This window comes from Simochromis diagramma, unplaced genomic scaffold, assembly GCF_900408965.1.
Source record: "Simochromis diagramma unplaced genomic scaffold, fSimDia1.1 OVJJ01000304.1, whole genome shotgun sequence".
In the NCBI taxonomy this organism is placed as follows: Eukaryota; Metazoa; Chordata; class Actinopteri; order Cichliformes; family Cichlidae; genus Simochromis; species Simochromis diagramma.
In genome coordinates this window covers 15,358,311-15,376,727 of record NW_024387030.1, presented here as the reverse complement: position 1 = coordinate 15,376,727, position 18,417 = coordinate 15,358,311, and positions in this window count along the sequence as shown.

The window sequence follows — 18,417 nt, the reverse complement described above, 5'->3', positions numbered from 1 at the left end:
TTTTGGCTATGATTATTTTGCAGTGAAAAATCTCATACTTAAACATCTCTACCAGTTAAAGCACTTTGAGTAATCAGTTATATAAATGCTGGTCTCGTTTCTTTTCTAGTTAATCAATTATAATATGAATACGTAGTAGTAATAAATAACATTTAATATATTCCTAATAAATGTTCACTTTTCCTCAGGTAAAGTAAACGCTTCTCCTCATCTGAGAACTCAGCTGCCTCTGAACAGAAGCGATGCTAACTGTAAAACCCTCTGTGCTCTGTCCAAACACTGCAGCACTGGCACCCCTGCTGTGGGCAGATGTGTTCCTCCCTGAAGCAAACTCTACAGCAGTCGATTCTGTGTGTGACTTTGTGTGTGACAGAGAGCAGCTGAATGAAAGGGATGGTGACTAAGAATAAAGGCAAAGAGCAAACTAACAGCAAATTTCAAAAGGCACCAGGAGGTGTAAAAGCAAGAGAATGAAACCGTGTGCTTTATTCTCACAGACTGTAAATCATGACATCTGTCAGCTGAGTCATCCGAACTGAATTTGATTGCAGCCTGCAGTAAGTTTTAATAAGAAGTCAGTCGAATGGGGTAAATAGTTTTATCTACTGGTATCACTGAGCCTTACTGGGGGGCCAGATTGGATGTAGCCTTTATTATGTGAAGACCGCAATTTCTATCACAGCCCCTTTGTAAGGTACATAAACCACAGGATTGATGGATCTGGGATATTCTATCTTAGGAACTCTTTGTGTGTCCAAACCACACCTATTAATGTTTCATGTGTTGTTTTTCTGTGTGCTGTTGGACTGAGGTGCTGTTTCAGAGTGTCTTCCTTTATAAAGTTTGGGTGGGAAACCCTTCACTCAACATTGTTCCAAACAGAAAAGATCTTCCTCTTTCAAATCTTATGTAATGTACTCTGAAGACAAATTAGACAGCCCCAATAAAAGAGCTAACACATGTTTTATCTGTGAGTACGGCCCAAAAAGTGTTCAACATGAAATTGAAACGACAAACTTTCTTGCTATATTGAAATCTTGATAGATTAAAAAATGCATTTATAGTTTCACCTCTGGTTTTTGTCGACTCTCATCCTTGATTTTTCTTTCTTGCTGTTTTATGGAGGTTTTTTTTAAGAGAACTAGGTTCTAGGCTCTTGTCCAGGGATCTGTTACATGTTCAAGGTCAGACAAAGACATTTTAGCCCATGGCTGTTGAGCAAGTGAAGGCTGCAGGGCCAGCAATGCAGACATCCAGTGAACGAGTGCTGAGCGAGGGGTTGAAGTGAGCTGAACAGGCTGCTTCGTACTCCGCGGGTGTTCTATTGCGCTGATATGGCAGGGGACAAGTCAAGTACGAATCCAGCGCTGACACCAGGCCAAACATCCCTGGATAGGACGAATGAGAATCCAAAGGGATTGTGCCTTTATAAAATGAGTAAAGGTCTTGGAATTTGCTCCTCAAGTGGAAAGTCTGTGTTTGCATATAACACATAATCTACAGTGTTGTTATTTCCTTCTTGTTGAGCCTCATATATGTATTTCAGTTAAAGCGAAATATGAAGCTAGCGCTAGTCCGTCAGATAAGCAGATTGGCAAAAGCAAAAAAAAAAGCTTAAGTCTGAAAACAAATCCACCCACTATCTCATCTAGAGCTTATTATTTTACTCATTCCTGTTTGCTCTTGTTGGGTTTATTAAAGTACAAAACCCTGCTGGAACACAAGACCAACAACTGCACGGCAAAACCAGACAGAGCTCTTTTGTCTTTAGACTCGCGAGGGAGGCCGGTGTTCTGAGAAACCATCCTACTCTGACAAAACGTCCTACCCGTATTATAATTTGACGGTGACTTGCGACTAAACCTAACCCTACCCCTAACCCTACCCCTAACCATAACCTTAAGAAGTATTCCGGATGGGTGAGAGAAAAAGAAGTTAATTCGGCGTTGGTGTTGTGCGCATGCGCCGCATCTGCACAGAAACATTGGGTAGGATGTTTTTTCAGGTAGGATGGATTCCCAGAACACCGGCCGAGGTCAAGAACTGTTCCCTTCATTTGAACCCAGCCAACCTAGGAACGGACTCCCGGTTCTTTTTTTGAACACAGGCAGTTCATACATGAATATGCAATTACAAATACACATGACAGGTCTTAACCCTTTACCCCGCCGGCGGGCCCATTTCACAAGCACTCTTTAAACAACTGTAACTATAAACAAAAATGGAAACGGTTTTGAAAAGAAGAGAAGCTGTGCTTTACAGGGATATTTGGTGTATTACGGTAGCACAAACGGTTTGCAAGCTACTGCTCTGGAAAAAGAAAAGCCAACTCCGCTTAGGTGCGCTTCGCACTAGCGTAACTCCTCGACCATTTGGGCAAAAGAGACATTTCAAACGGTGACTGAAAGACGAGAAAATGAGCTTTACGAAACTTTACAGTGCATCATTAGGAAGCACGAGCTGCGACGGTCCAATCACAAGTAAGAATTGATGACTCATGGAGCAGAGTGATGGGTGTGGAGAAGTGGCAACGCTGACTATACTTTCAGTGAAAATTAGCAAAGCTTGAAATAAAGCTTCTAATCGGCTAGAAGATTTATGGTGCACAATGACAACTGTATTAGGACACACAGAAGCAATAATCATGTGACTTCCTCTAACTATCAGCATATTTAGTCTTGCAGAACATGTCTTTCTGGTGAGATGACAGGAACTGGCAGGCGCAGTCGCGGTTTCAGTTCCTCTATCTTGCGGGACTCTATGGGTTTAAAAGGTTACAACATGAAACGGTCTGGCAGGTTCAATAGGTCATGTGTTAACAGTTTATAGGCATTTGTTTTTGATCATGTATTCTTTGCACACAAATCATTCTCATTAATGACAATCAATTTCTCCAACAGCTCTATTTATACAACAAATATTGTGGCATGAGGCACGCCAACATAGACCAACAGCGTGAACAGACAGCGCTAATATAGCTACAATTATTTCCTTTTTGAGAGTTAGTGTGTGCGTGTTCAAATCACAGCAAAACCTGGTCCTGCATTTACACACACACACACACACACACACACACACACACACACACACACACGCAGACAAAATGGTTTTGAGCACAATGGCAAGTGTGGACATTTGACATTTATCAGATTTTGGAGTTGAAATCCCATCGTTTAATAGTCTCTAGTTAAGTTAAGCCTTCAAAACACAAAATCAGCTTACTGAAGAAACCTACAAAGGTCCTGCGGATCCTTGGGGGATTTGTTAGTGGAGTTTATTACAGAACAACTCGCAATGAAAGAGGTTAAGGAAACAAACAGTCCTTCAGCTTTCTGTCGTACTGGTGTGCCGAACAGAAACAGAAAGACCTTCTAAATTATCTGTTAGTGAGAAAGAGGATAAGCTTATGTGCCAAAACATGTTTTTAATGTGTCACAAAGAAAAACTTTTTTTTGTCTTTTTGCTGGCTGCAAACTCTTAGATAAGATCAAAATTGCGAGATAGGAACACAAAGAGTAAAAGGTGAGAGCATCGCTGAGATGATGAGACAGAATGCGAGAAAGAAAGAACACACGTGGCAGAGAAAGTGATTAAACGATAGCACGGATAACGACATGCTACCTTATCTTCTGCCTGGCGCAGAAACAAAGGGATGGATCTAATCAAGGTAATCGTGCTGGAAGTAGCAGTCAGCGAGTATAAACGTGTGTAGTAATTAGCCATTTGCTTCTAATTACCAGGTTGTCATTCAAAAGCTTCTTGAATATAGTTTTTCAAACCAGGATGCAACCTCTTTACAAAGAAGAAGCTCGTTATGATTCAGCGTCTGCTTCACAGTTAGTGAATTCCAATGAAAAACTTCACTAAAAAAAAGCAGCATCACTTAGCATAAGTAAAAACAGACTATTGATGACGACGACGATGATGATGATGATGCTCAAAACAGTGATTGTATAATTTAATCTTGAGCTGATCCTCCTAAACATGAATAATACATGTTATTATCACCGCAGCGTATGAATGGGGTTGACACTGATGCTGACTAATGCAAGTGGAAGAAGCTCGCAGAGGTAAGTCTCTGAAAAGCTTTTCATGAAGTCCCTCCGTTCTTGTAAGCAGTTTTGGATTTCCACTTCGTGGCCCATTTCCTTTTCCCGGGATGTGAGCCAAAATCAGCATGTGTCATTTGGAACGTCAGAGTGGAACGCATTGAATGAGGGATGTCCCTGTGGACCTTCTGTCATCAGATGTAGCATTGTGCATAGCAGTGGATAAAAGATATTCCCTTTGACTGGTTCCTTTTATAATGGTGGCACAGGTCATATGGCGAGCAGAGAAAGTTGGCAGTTGTAGACATATCTCTACACTTCCTGACGAATAAAATAAATCTAGGACACCAATGCCACCATGCCAGAGATGGTTGTGTTACTAATGCAAAGCAGGGCTTTGAGCTAAATGCTAAAATATCTGCACATTAGCATGTTTGCATCTTCATATCTGGCTATTGTCAGATGAGATATTTACAGGGTCATAAAGGCTTGATGCGACTTGGCAGGCACAGACTGCATGTTGCAAACTAGAAGAAGCATGCTGTTTATTATGAGCTGTGGCATGTGAGAAGGAGGTGTCAGAAACAAATTATCGGAAATAAGAATAAACGCAAACGATGGTGTGAATAACTCCGCCTGCCTTGGAAAAAAAGGAAAAATGACAGACATCTGTGGCTTTGACCATGGGTGGTAGAAGTAGGTCAGTGTTGAGTATTGAAAGATGTCACATGACAGGAAGATTTTATATATGGCTGATGCAAGCAAGTTCTTCCAAGTCAATATGAATATTTCAGATATTCACACTGGCATGCTCCCAAGGACAAATGACTGAATTCTAGTATGTGCAATGGACTTTCCATTGTGGTTGCATTTTCCTGGTTGGCTATCTAAAATGAAAAAGAGTACCTTTTTTTTTAAGGGTTACACTTTTAAGGGCATCTAGTCTCTGTCTGTCCTTGTGCTCCTGCCCAGCTTAGTTTCTGTATTTGCCTTTAGTTTTTAATCACTTTTTATAAGGCAAATCCAGAATTTTTACAGTTATAATCAGCTTAAAAGTCAGTATTTGGTATCACCGCTTTTATTTTTCAACACAGTCTTTAGGAATAGTTCTCCGGGCTTTCAAAGCTCTTCTTTGGATGTTGGCTGCCTTTTGCTTTCTGTCAAGACCTCACACTGCTTCAGTAACGTCTCCCTTCCTTTAGAATGGCTTCTTAACAGCCACCCTTCCACTGAGACCATTTCTGATGAGCCTTCAGTGAACAGTAGATGGATCAACGGAAAGGCCAGAGGCGTCCTTTAGCTCCTTTGTCAGCTCTTTGCTGGAATTTTTTCCCCCCTTTTTCTCAAGGACATGATATTCAATGTTCATCTTCTGTGGATGGTTTTTAGGCCTGCCACTTCTTGTTTTATCCTCCACATGTCCAGTTTCCTTATATTTTTAAGGTTACACTGCACACCATCTCAAGATATGAGTTTTTGGAAATAGAAAGTGCAAAACTACAATTATTTGCCTGTCAAACAGTGTTACCTGTACTATATTTCATAGATTCAATGAAAGAAATGCCTGAACGGAGAACTGTTGCTCAAGATCATTTTTTTTTTAAATCCAAGAAAGTATAATACATATAAAATGAAAGAATTATGGGTGGCTTAAGACTTTTGTGCAGTACTATAGATTTTTAATTGTAACAATTTACTGCCACCAAGCTGCCCTATTATTTTATCTACCCAATAGCTTTCTTTGTCTTTATGGGGTAAACACTATCACATATTCCAAGCATCCATCCATCCAGCCTTTTGTTTGCTAAACCTGTGTAGGACTTGCAGCTGTTAACCACCTGGGCTGCAGCTGATGAGTGGTGGCTGCTGCAACGCATATGGGGGTAGAGCTGCTCCAGCATATGGCACAGGCAGATCTTAAAGCTTTTGGCTGCCCCCGGGTTAAAAAGGTGTGCAAATTTTGCTCTAGACAGCACTGAGAAGGGAAAGCAGGTACAGATAGTGACATTTGATCCATTGTTGAAGCCTTAAGTGTGTTCCACGGGTAATTTTAGAGTGGCTCAAGCTTATAAAAGCAATTTACTATTGTTTTTCCACACAGCTTTATGAAATGTTGTGCCTCAGGACTTGGCTGTTTGCTTAGACAGCTTTGGGTTATTGTGTTCATAAAAGTGTCCAAAGCCAGTATTAAAGTTTGCTGTTATCTGAAATGGGTTTTATGTTGACAGAATTATCTTGAACTAAGATACATGAAACAATAAGTTATTGATTAAAGATACAATCATGTTGTATTATTCTATCTTGCAAATCTTTAATTCTGTTTACTCTGTTATTTTTGACTGCAGATGAAACATTAGGGTTGGAATACAAAAGCCACCTTGAGGCTGTAATCACTGTTAGAGATTGGACTGTGATTGCCACTACATCTCTGCGGCTGATAACTGGCCAGCAGTGATTGTGACAGCTGCTGTTTGAGCTCTGATGCTTCTGAATTTGTTCTGCTCTCCTCAGCCTGTGCATGCAGTGTGTGAAATAAACACTTTCTTACTGCATTACTTCAGATAGTAAAGGCAATCCTTTGTAAGGATGACAAAACTATCATTTCAAACTATAAAATCAAACTGGGGGTCAAGTTTCCACATAAGGACAGTAGTTCAAATAAGCACCAACTACTTAAGTAGTGCACAAGCAAGCGAAGCGAAGGTGCTTTGCAATCACAAACAGACATTATTAAAATTGAACAAGTATTTCAAACTACTTAAAGGATAAAAATGACTGGCTCTAAACTGTGGCTCAGGCAGGGGAGCTGTGAATGCTGAATCCTTTCTTTAAGATCTGATTGGACACATTAATATTTTAATTTAATGATATTAAACAAAAACAAACAGATTTATGTACAGCCCAACTCTAAAGCATGGGGCTACAGGGCATTAGTCAGTTTGGATCGACTGAGATGCAGTTGCACCACACTTTAATCAAGAAAAAGGCTTCCGGTATAAAACAATTCATTCTCCTCAGATCTCCCTTACCTGCACAAATAAGTTATCTCATACATTCAGCAAGCCCAGACCAAGCCTAATCATCCTATTAATATTATTTAAGGCAAGCATCCAACAGGTCTATTACCTCTATCTCTTTGGCTGGATTATGCATAGTAAATTGCTTAAAGGGATAAGACGTTTTCATCTACGAAAGTACCTGAAGATATGCATTTTCGTACCTTCTTATGAATATAAAGTATTCTGTCACATAGACAATCGCACTTTAAACACCCTTTGCACATAAATATTCTAAATTTTCTTTATAATTCCAACATAAACAAACACCTATTGCTCACAAATGTGTAAATTCATATTCAATTATATTGAATTCAATTCATTTATAAAGCACCAAATTGCAACAACAGTCATCTCAAGGCTTTATGTATTGTATGGTAAAACCATGCAATAACAGAGAGAAAATCCCAACAATCAGACAAGCCCCTATGAGCAAGCACTTGGCGACAGAGGGAAGGAAAAACTCCCCAGGAACAGGAAGAACACTCCCGGAAAAACCAGGCTCAGGGAGGGGCAGCCATCTGTCGCGAGCAGTTGGAGTGAGTAGAGGGAGACAAGATGAAAGAACCATTGAAGAGAGCCTGAGATTAATAAAAACTAGTGCTGTCAGCGTTAATCACGTTAAAATGACGTTTACGCTATAACCGCATTAACGCGGCAAATCTCCTTTAGCGAGTTATCACGGATCGCCCCGTGCGTGGGGCTGCACGGCGTCTACGCGTTAGCGTGGTTAGCTCGTTAGCACAAGCGCTGCGATTAAATGCAGAGTGGTGTAGAGAGCGTGAAAATGGGTGAGTGAAGAAGAATTGACAAACTAAATAATAATAACATGATGCAAAAGCAGACATGGAAAGCTAGATCATACTAAAGGCAGTCTGTGCCACTGACACTGTTGTATTGGCAGTGTATAAAGATGCTAGTAGAAAATTTTGCACGTGCTACTTGTAAAGATGTCTGACAGCACTTTCTGCACTAATGCTATTCAAGACCTGTAGTAGCACAATCTGTGTAAGTTATCCAGAGGAGCTATCTAGTCTTTATTTTCTGATCATTCAACTCAGGGGCTCCGTGCAACTTCAGCCAATTAGCACACAGCACCACAGGAAAGTGAATCTCATTAATAAACCAAGGCACATTATTTAGGATAGAAATGAAAGATTCATGTTTGAGACATCTTAAAAAGACAAGTTAGGTACTTCAGACCATCAAAGTGCACTTCATGAATTAGCCTCCGTTCATCCTCAAACTTTGACGAGATGTCACTTCTAATATCTTCTCAATGGCCCAGCTGTATGAGGCCATACCTCTGACAGCCAATGCATTGGGAGTTCTCAGCAGTTGAGGAAGCCATCTGTGTTTATTTTCCATTAAGAGTAGCTCTCTCATCTCCCCCTCTTCTCTCTTCATCAAGGATAAACTTTACATTATGTGTATTAATTATTTAAGGATGCTGAAATGATCTACAACGAGGAACCCCGTTTCATATTTGAAAGCATTCCAACACACATATTCACAACGAAGTAATGCAACACTGCTTCTGACTCACGTTACTGAAATTGTCCACTTCTGACTGACATAATATGGAAAGACTAGCTTGAGGTAAAACGGCGCATGGTTCAAGCAAATGGGGAATTGTGTGATTTAATGAGAAAGCCACGTGATAGGCTGTGTATGTGTGAGCAGTTATTTGTTGGTGCATGCCGGGGTAGTAAATTGCCTGCATAAATGATGGGGGGCCACATAAAGGGCACTGGCTGTACGCCCAAAATAAACACCTTAGCAGAGAGTTGGGGCGGTGCTGAGAAAATGGCTTCCAGGTATTAGCCCGCTGAGGATTCCTGACAGACATCTCTCCCAATGGGTGCATTAGCATGGACGCATTCGACGCCCATCCTAATGCTTTGGGAAACAAACACTACATTAATGTAATGTCATTTTCATCACGATCAAGCAGGGTGACCACTGCTAAGTATAAAAGGACGTTCAGCAAGTCTAGGCATGAACTTAAGCACACAAACACTTGGAGATATTTCACTTAACACTTATTAACAGTTTGTAGAATTCAAAGACAGATAAAATGGTGCCTCTGGTGGAAAATATAAAAGCATGAACATGCACTAACACTGAGGAGCACAATAGTTTTACAGGGATAAGGACAAGTCCCATCAGGTGTACCTGGAACCAGTTCACCTTTTCACAACTTCAAGTCATCTGTGGATTTTGTGAAAAGCTGCACTATTAACTTATATCTCTTGGAATCGAATTGAATAAATCACAATGTGTAGTGAAGAGACCAAAAAGTGTCTGGAACAATGGCTTGTGTGGGGCAACATGGTAGCGCAGTGGTTACTACTATAACTACTGTTTTCACTGAATATATTAACAACATAAATCATAATGGCTTACTGTGAATAAAAAAAAATTAACAATCTGGCAACTTATGCTTTTCTTTTGCTTGTTTCACTAAAATACATCTAAATATTTGGGACAGGCTCCTGCCTTCCAAGATCCTTACTTGGATAGGCAGAAGAAAATTTGTTTATGGATGGACAGCCCATTGTCACTCCTGACGCGTAACATCCCTAACCCTAACCTTAACCACCACCTTAATTGTGTTAGATAGTGTTTTCCAAAGCAATTTAAGTCAAATAAACGTACATGTGTAGATCAATTCCAAATGGTTCTTGTGTTTCCTCATTTTTCCGAACTTGTAACATAGGGAGATGTTGGGTGGCCGAAAGCATAATATACCGACGATTTGTCACCTAGCATAAAATGTTACGCTTTGGGAGTGAGAATGTGTTGGGATGGACGGATAGAAGGTTAGATCACTGCAAGCTTTGACCTGAAGTCTCAAGTCACTTCAAAAACTTGAAAAAAGCTTAGCAGTTAAAAAGACAGTGTGCAGGTAAAGAGATAAACCGTAGCAAAACTGCTAGTATAGCCTGAAATAGAACCCGGCTGATATATAGGTCACCAATATATCAGCAGATATTAGCTATTTGTAACAGCCAATGAGTGACCATTTAAAAAGTAAAGAAGGCATGGAATAAAAACCCTTCAACTATATTAAGATTGTTGCATAGTTTGTCAGTCAAATGGTCTTTTGCAACTTTCCTGCTGGCATCACACATATTTGGATTGCTACAATCACAACAGCCGCTGATCCAAGAAGAGTTGGACAGAGCGTGAATGCCTTGTACTTTGTTATAAAACAAGTTTATTTCTGAACTGTGCTGTTATATAATCTTAGTAAGAACTTAGAAATGACTTAACATATTAAATGTTTCCAAAAGAAAAAGAAAAATATTGGTTGATATATCAGATTTTTAAATAATCAAATATCTGTATTTTGCCAGCCTTAAAAAATCATATTTTGGTCCAGTCTGAAGTACAGTATCCAAGTTATTGGAAGCTGGTTGTTATTGGAAGTTTTTCAAATGCCTACGTTGTGAACAGAGGAGACTGGTGTTCAGTAGTTATTAGTGTCACGTCCCTACTGTGATAAAAATGGCACAATTTAAATGAATAGTACAGCCCCATTTATATTCATAATATCACGCACCTTTTCTACTATGGACAGTCCATTTTTTACCCTCATTAACAGTCTTTTACTTCCTTTCAGTTAAACAGAGGGAAAAAAGTAAACGGCTATGAAGTGAAATAAAAAACAGAAGAATGAGGCTCAGGCCTGGGAAAAAGGGCATTGTTCTTTAATAGCAGCTTTTGCTTTAGGACTTGAGCTTTTAAATGCAGAGTTGATTACGGTGTCACTATAAAGAGCACGGGAAAAATAATTTACTTCAAGAACAAATTGATATTTACATATTAAAGTTCACCCAAATCTAAAAAGGTCAATTAAACTAGCTGAAGAAAGACGTAGCATAGCTAATGAAATATTGTTATCGGAAATTAATAGACTGTGAGGCATATTAATTTGATGATATCTGATGATGTTTCCATCCCTGCTGGGTTGGCTGTTTTTAAGCCATCCCCAGGTGAAATTCAAATTCGGCCACAGTCTTGGCACGAATGGACAAAACTTTATTTCCAGCTAACTGTGCTGGCAAATTAATCCCAAGCAAAATGAGAGGAAAGTCACAACAGAAACTGTGCTGAAAGAAGACACTGCTGACTTTAGTGTCAAAACTTGCTATATTTTCACCGAGTCAGTGGGGACCACATCCCCAAATTCACGCCTCACATCTCAAAGTTTCACTCTAATGGGACTGACAGAGGAGTTGCCTATTAAACTAGTTTTGACCAAACATATGTCTACGTACAATTCTGTGTCCCTTGGGCGCCATTAGAAAGGGCGACGAGCTTGGCCTCTGTTCCCAGCGAGGGGCTAAGCTGCTGTAATTTGCGGCTTCAGAACAGTGAGTGGAGGCAGACCCTCCATGTGGCTGTGTCGGGGGCCTTGCAGAGCTTTGATAATGAGGCAGGTTGCCTCATTAAAAGCCATGAAGCTTGCACACAAAAGAACCTCACATCAAAAGCCTCCATGCTGCCTTTAGTATGTCTCTGCACACATGCTTTTGACCACAGCAGTAACGCCGCAATATTAAAGTCGCACAAAAGACCTCTGCGCTTCTGTACTCACTCACTTTTGCTGTAGTCTGGCACCTAAAGGCAATTGTGTGTTTTGCTTTTGCAAATAATTAATCTTTCTTTCTCTTTTCTTTTTTTTAATTAAAAGGAAAAATACAAGAACACAAATGGGCTCATAAAGTCTGTGTAGCGGAGGTGGCAGAACAAGGATCAGAGAATTCCCATGGTGGATGCGGACGTAGGTCATGCATGTAAAGCAAATGCTTCACTTTATTTTTAACCAAGCTAGCAGCGTGCCTCCATAAAAGCCGAGACAACAGACCACATTTTTGGACACAAAGTTCTCCCTACAGCTAAGAGAAGGAATGCAATTTATTATAGACGCATGCTCCCCTAAAGATGAATTTTATTTACTTTGGTGAGCTCCTATACTTTTTAGACATTATTACAAATACCTTGAGTTCAGGGGCAGATCTACAGGGGGGCAAAGGGGGCAACTGCTCCCCTGCTGTAGAGCCTTGCCCCCCATAGCTGCCTCCCAGCTTTTATGTCCATCACTCTCCTAAAAGTCATGGCTGAAATCAGTCATGTACCGTAAGCTACAGTTACAGTAGCTCTTTTTCTGTATTTATTTTTTTTGGTCTCATATATACCAAAAATGTCCTTGTTTTCTTGGAAGAGATAATAACACAATAAATTGCTTTTTGTGGATAGTTTGTTGACTCCAGGAAATTTCACATACTTTAATAAAAAGATATGTGCCACCCTGCCTGGACCTCTTTGCCCCCCATGTAAAATTTTCTAGATCTGCTTTCTAGATCCACTGCTTGAGTTGAAATCTTTTACTCATGTTTGATGTGTCAAAGCATGCCACTATGTCTTCTACGGCATCATAGTCTAGTTTGCTCATTAAGTAGAGGGAATAAAAACCCCGAACTAATCTGTTCCTTACTGTTACAGCAATTCATTTCTTCCACACAACAATCACGGTCAAATCATTTTCTCCACAAAAAGAACAACACTTGCAAATAATCTGTTGCCATAAGGTCGTCATAGAACTAGCGACAAAGTATGATATAAAAAAACCAATAAAATAAAACAAAATAATAGTAACTTTTTTCTTAATTTGTTTCTATTCCTCTAATCCCACTGCTGTTAAGTGGACCGATATTATTTTGGGAGAAACAATATTACAAAGCCAGGTACGGTGTCTGTGGATGATCATTTATCATACTTTTCTCATTCTTAGATACACTCATAAGAACATAAATCATGTTCTTGATCAAACGTGTAATAGAATTATAGTTTCTAAATGCATGAAATCTCAAATACTGTTAATAAAATAGCTCTTTTCTAAAATACTCAACTGATTCTCACACTGTGGAGTGTGTGTCTGTGTCTAAGCCAGGAATGCTTTTTCTGCATCATCACCATGTTTGGGATGATTATCATGCTGAAAAATGAAGCCAGTTCCAGTCAGATGTTTTCCAGCTGGTGAATGAAAATCTGCCAGTACAACCCAACACCACAGGCTGAAATTCTGCTGAAATTCCACATTTGTCATTTAAAACTTGAAACAGAGACTGTGATACTTTGTGATTGAGCCATTAAATAATTTCTCTTATTCCATTTCATTCTCTGGCATTTTGCCATTGAGCTTTATGGTCTCCCATGTTGACTGATGCTGTGTGACTGTGACAGGTGGCAGATGAGATGCGCTCTGACAGTTGCCAGCAAATGTCAGGTGTCAGACATTATGCATACAGACAAGACTGAGAGAGAGGAGTCAGGGCTGAGTTTCACCGGTCTGATAGTGTCTATGTCTTTCTCTCCCCGTGCACACATTTAACAAAGTGAGTACCATGTACAGTAAGAAAATTTAGAGTACTTTCACTGCTGCTTTGTGGCATACACTTGGGCTCTTTAAACACAGAAGCCCCAAAACATGGGTCCACAGGTGCATCGGGGTGAACTGAGGTAAGTCTTTAGAGCTCCTCAGGCCATGAGGAGGGCAATGAGGTATGGATGAGAATAAGCAGACACACTTTGCTCAGGCATGAAATGCTTTCCAAGGAATGTGGACAGAGATACAGAGAGAGGCAAAAAGATAAAGAACGAAAATGACAGAAAGAAGAAGAGGAGGCGGAAAAAGCGAGTGAGTCACCATGTAGAACACAAAACATATTCTTTTGTTGTCATGCAAATGAGTCACCATGTATTCATTTAAAATGCTGTTTCTGAACATTTTTTCATTTGGTCATATCAGTGTATGATCTATGATATTTTGGGGAAAGTAACTTCCATGTTTGGAGAAATGTCAAATATTTTGCAAATCTAAACTATGGCTTTATCTCTACTTCTTTGCCCAAGAGCCAAAGAGACCAAGAGTAGTGAGCATGATGACAGCCCTGGGGCCGCAGTATAGTGAAAAGCCTCCTTATGGCATGTGATTTGGGTATTCTGTGGAAGTGGGTCCAAGTATTCCACCAACTGCTGTGTTAACTCATAACATGACATTGAATTGAGTTGAGTTGTTTGAGCATTTTTATTTTTCAGTTGAAGCACTGAGCTATTTCAAACTGCTTTTGTGGACCTAGAAATGCAAAAAATGCACAAAAAAATCATCTATTTAAATATATAGAATAGTTCATTTAACCTGGGTGTATAATACTGCTGTCAGCTTGAAGCATGGTTTGGGAAAACCATGCTTCATTCCAGATTGGAGCACAATTTAGGCTTCAACAAAAAAAAGAAGAAAACCTGTTATCAATTCCACACACTTCATTACTGATTCTACTCATTATTTAATAGACAGAATTTCTAGGAGCTAAATGATGAAAGGATTTGCTGCCCTCATAATCTCATCTCTGCTTTTTGCATACGATGTGCTTCCATTGGCTTCATCATGTGCTGGTTTCTACTGAGCACTACTTGGTTCGCAGGCAAGTGCAAAGTTGTGGAAATAAGAATTAGCACCGCCAAGTCTGAGGCCATGTTTCTCATCTGGAAGTGGAGTACCCACTTATGGTCAGGGACAAGATGCTGTCCCAAGTGGAAGAATTTAAATCCATCCATCCATTCGCTTATCCTTTTCAGGGTCGCGGGGGGCGCTGGAGCCTATCCCAGCTGTCATAGGGCGAGAGGCAGGGTACACCCTGGACAGGTCGCCAGTCTGTCGCAGGGCCAACACACAGAGACAGACAACCATTCACACCTAGTGGCAATTTGGATTATCCAATTAACCTATCCCCACAAGCTGCATGTCTTTGGACGGTGGGAGGAAGCCGGAGTACCCGGAGAGAACCCACGCAAACACGGGGAGAACATGCAAACTCCACACAGAAAGACCCCGGCCTGATGGTGGAATTGAACTCAGGACCTTCTTGCTGTGTGGCAACAGCGCTAACCACCGTGCCACCGTGCTGCCCAAGAATTTAAATATCTTGTTCAAATGTGAGGGGAGAGATACATTGGGGCTGTACCGATCTGGCATGGTGAACAGAGAGCTGAACTTACAAGTGAAGCTGTTGATTTACCGGTCCATCTACATCCCTGTGCTCACCTATGGTCACATGCATTGAGTAGTTACTGCAAGAAAAAGATTGAAGGCACAAAATAGTCTTTCTCTGAAGGCTGGCTGGTATTTCCCTTACTGAGAGGGTGAGGATAGTCATTTGGGAGCGGCTCAGACTAGAGCTGCTACTCCTCAACATCAAAAGGACCCAGTTCAGGTGGTTCAGCCATACGACAGGGATGCCTCCCGAGTGAGGTGTTCCAGAAGAGGCCCCAAGGTAGACCCTGAACATACTGGAGAGATATTTGTCAGCTAGCCTAGGAATGGTTTGGTGTTCAGGAACAGGAGGTGCTGGCTGGGGAGTGGGAGCTTGGGTTTTTGTTTTGTTTTTTTGCCCCAGGTAAACAGAAGAAAATGGATGGATTGATGGAAATAAACCATCAAATAATAAGACTGGTTCAACACAGTCATCAAAGGTTCACCTTTCATGAAATATTGCAGGGAATTGATACCACTGACATGCCCGCACTAGAATCCTCATTTGGAGTACACCTCAACTTTATCAGGCATGCATACAGGCACGTGGTAGACATACAAACTACTGAATACTATTATGAGTTGCTGGAATAAAATTTTGGCCAAATGGACCAGCCATAATTTTTTTTTTTCATTATGAATTTCAGGGTGTCTTTGAATCCAGTCCTCTGCAGGTTGGCGATTTCCATTTCCATCAAACACTTCACCCAGTCCATCAGCATAGATACCCATGTGTTCTTTTTTTAACATGTGCATATGTTATAGCATTTTGTGCATTATGTTCCCATTATTCAGAAAATGTCCTGCTGAATGTGTTAACAGAATTGCGGCTGATATGCCATCAGATATATGCTGAATATAGAAAATATTACCGCTCACTCTCAAACAGAATCTTTTTGACATAGTACAGAGAATTCGGTCTTTATAAGCACAAATTTGCTTTACAAAACACATTTATTGTAGTAAATGTCAACAATATGCTTCCTCTGATAAAGATAAAGGTGTGCTGCTTGTCTTCTTTTAGCACAACTGTTAAAAAGGCTCAAATATAAGGATTTCTGTGTCATGCAAAATAAGATTTGAGATTAAACTCAGGTGCAGCTCGCTGGAGCTGAATTAGAAGAAAAGCTTTGGATTCAGTACAAAATATGAATTAAAACAATACTTAAAGTTGCTACAATTTGTAACTGTGTATGCCAACAACACAGTGAGCCCTCATACACTGAGGAGGAGTGTCCAATGAAAAATGTTTTATTGTGAAATGGCCTCTTATTAAAATGATCTGGCAGGGAGTATCGAACCAGCCGAAACTTCCTGGATGCTGTACTCGCAGCAAAAAGCAATCCTGGCTCAAATCCACTGCAGTAATTTGAAACAAAACTTTTTAGAGAATCCATCTCCTGATCCTCCATTTTAAATAGCTTCAGCTAATGCACTTCACTTCTTGCTCTCTTGCTATGGATGTTTTCTCTGAGGTGCAACACTTATGGTTTGATTAGGAAGAATAAGGTGCGCCTGAAATCGCTGTGTGATGTACACCATCGAGCCTGATTGAAGTGTACATATCATTTATAAAGAGAGGAGAAATAATTTGAGGAAGATCATATTGTCTGTCAAAATCATTGATCGTTAGTTCCACACGGCCGCAGATAGACACTGTTCATTATCACAGATTAAAAATGAAAAATGATGAATGAAGAGGCACATCAGCTCACCCAGTGCAGCTCAGTATCAGCTTATTCTTTGATTACCAATCAGGTTTAAACACTTCCCAAAACCATTAAATCAAGATAATGAGTTCTTTTTTTTATCAACAAGCACGATTACTTTGATGTGGACAATTTCCCCATGGGATGATATTCCAACCATTTAGTGGATGCTGATTGCAGCGTTCTTGATCAATATGAGACCATAATAGACACCCCCCCTCCCCCAAAAAACAAAACAAAAAAACAAAAAGGAATGAAAGGGACAGCTTTAGAGTCTTAAGATGGAAAAAAGGATACAGCTAACACAAGCAGTGAGCACTTTCATTTTTTAATTCTCTTTAAACCTCAAATGTCGCAACCCAGTATCAAGATATCAAGATATCTATATTTCAGTCTTCAAAAACAGTAAAGTCCCTGCCTGATTTCCCTGTTTGATACTTTTACATCTTTCCACTTGTTCTATGCTGTGATGAAAGCATGCACAAGCACAGGCATTATTTTCAGGATCGGATATAATGCTGCCAAATGTGAGTCTTGATTAGCTAACAGTTAATTAGCTAGCTACCCAACATGTACAAGACTAGTTAGCACAGAGTAACCTGTGACACAACTAAAACTTATTTCCAACATTAGTTTAATGTTGTGTTTCTGTACAAAACTGAGTACAGTACAGTTATAGTTATCTCAATCCTTGCTTTACAAAGGTTCATCTTTTTATTTGCACAACAGATATTAAAAGAAACAAAACAAACCTTCCTCACTTGTGCTACAAGCAGATGATTTCATTTCCTGTGCCCAGAGGAAGAAAATGGTAGATTGATCTACAGCTTTCGGGGAGTTGTTATGTAGATATTCTTATTATTTTTATTGTATGAAAGAGCAAAAGTGCGATGGTAAAATGCAACCTCCGTCCAGGAAAGGAATAACTGCATAGTACTGCTAAAAAACCTTTGACTTTTTGTCAAGCATTTGGACAGGTAACATGCTAATGCAAAGCTAGCCAAGAACCAAGAATGATGTTATAGCTGCATGTATGCCAGCCCAACACTCACTGGCACAGACTGACTGCAATGTGTTAGCATTCTTATCTGTGTTTATAAATTAGACAGCAGTGTCTGGCTAAACTTTCCCAAAGAGCAGAGACCTTTGCAGTCACCTTGCAATCACAAGCAGTTCTCAAGAGGTTGATATTGGTGCATGCACAAACTGTGGGTAACCAGTTGGTCACAGCAACTACTTGCAATCGGTTTGCAGAACATGAAAAAATTCAGTGAAGTCACTTTTTTTTTTTTTACCCTAATATGATTATTCCATCACCCACCTCATTGTTTTTATAATTCACGTGTTCTTTGGGCATTAAACAGACCAGATACAGTATATTAACTTCAATTCAGTTTTATTTATATAGTGCCAAATCACACAGCAGTTGCATCAAGGTGCCTTATATTGTAAAGTAAAGACTCTTTACAAAGAAAACAGGGAAAATCCCAACAATCATATGA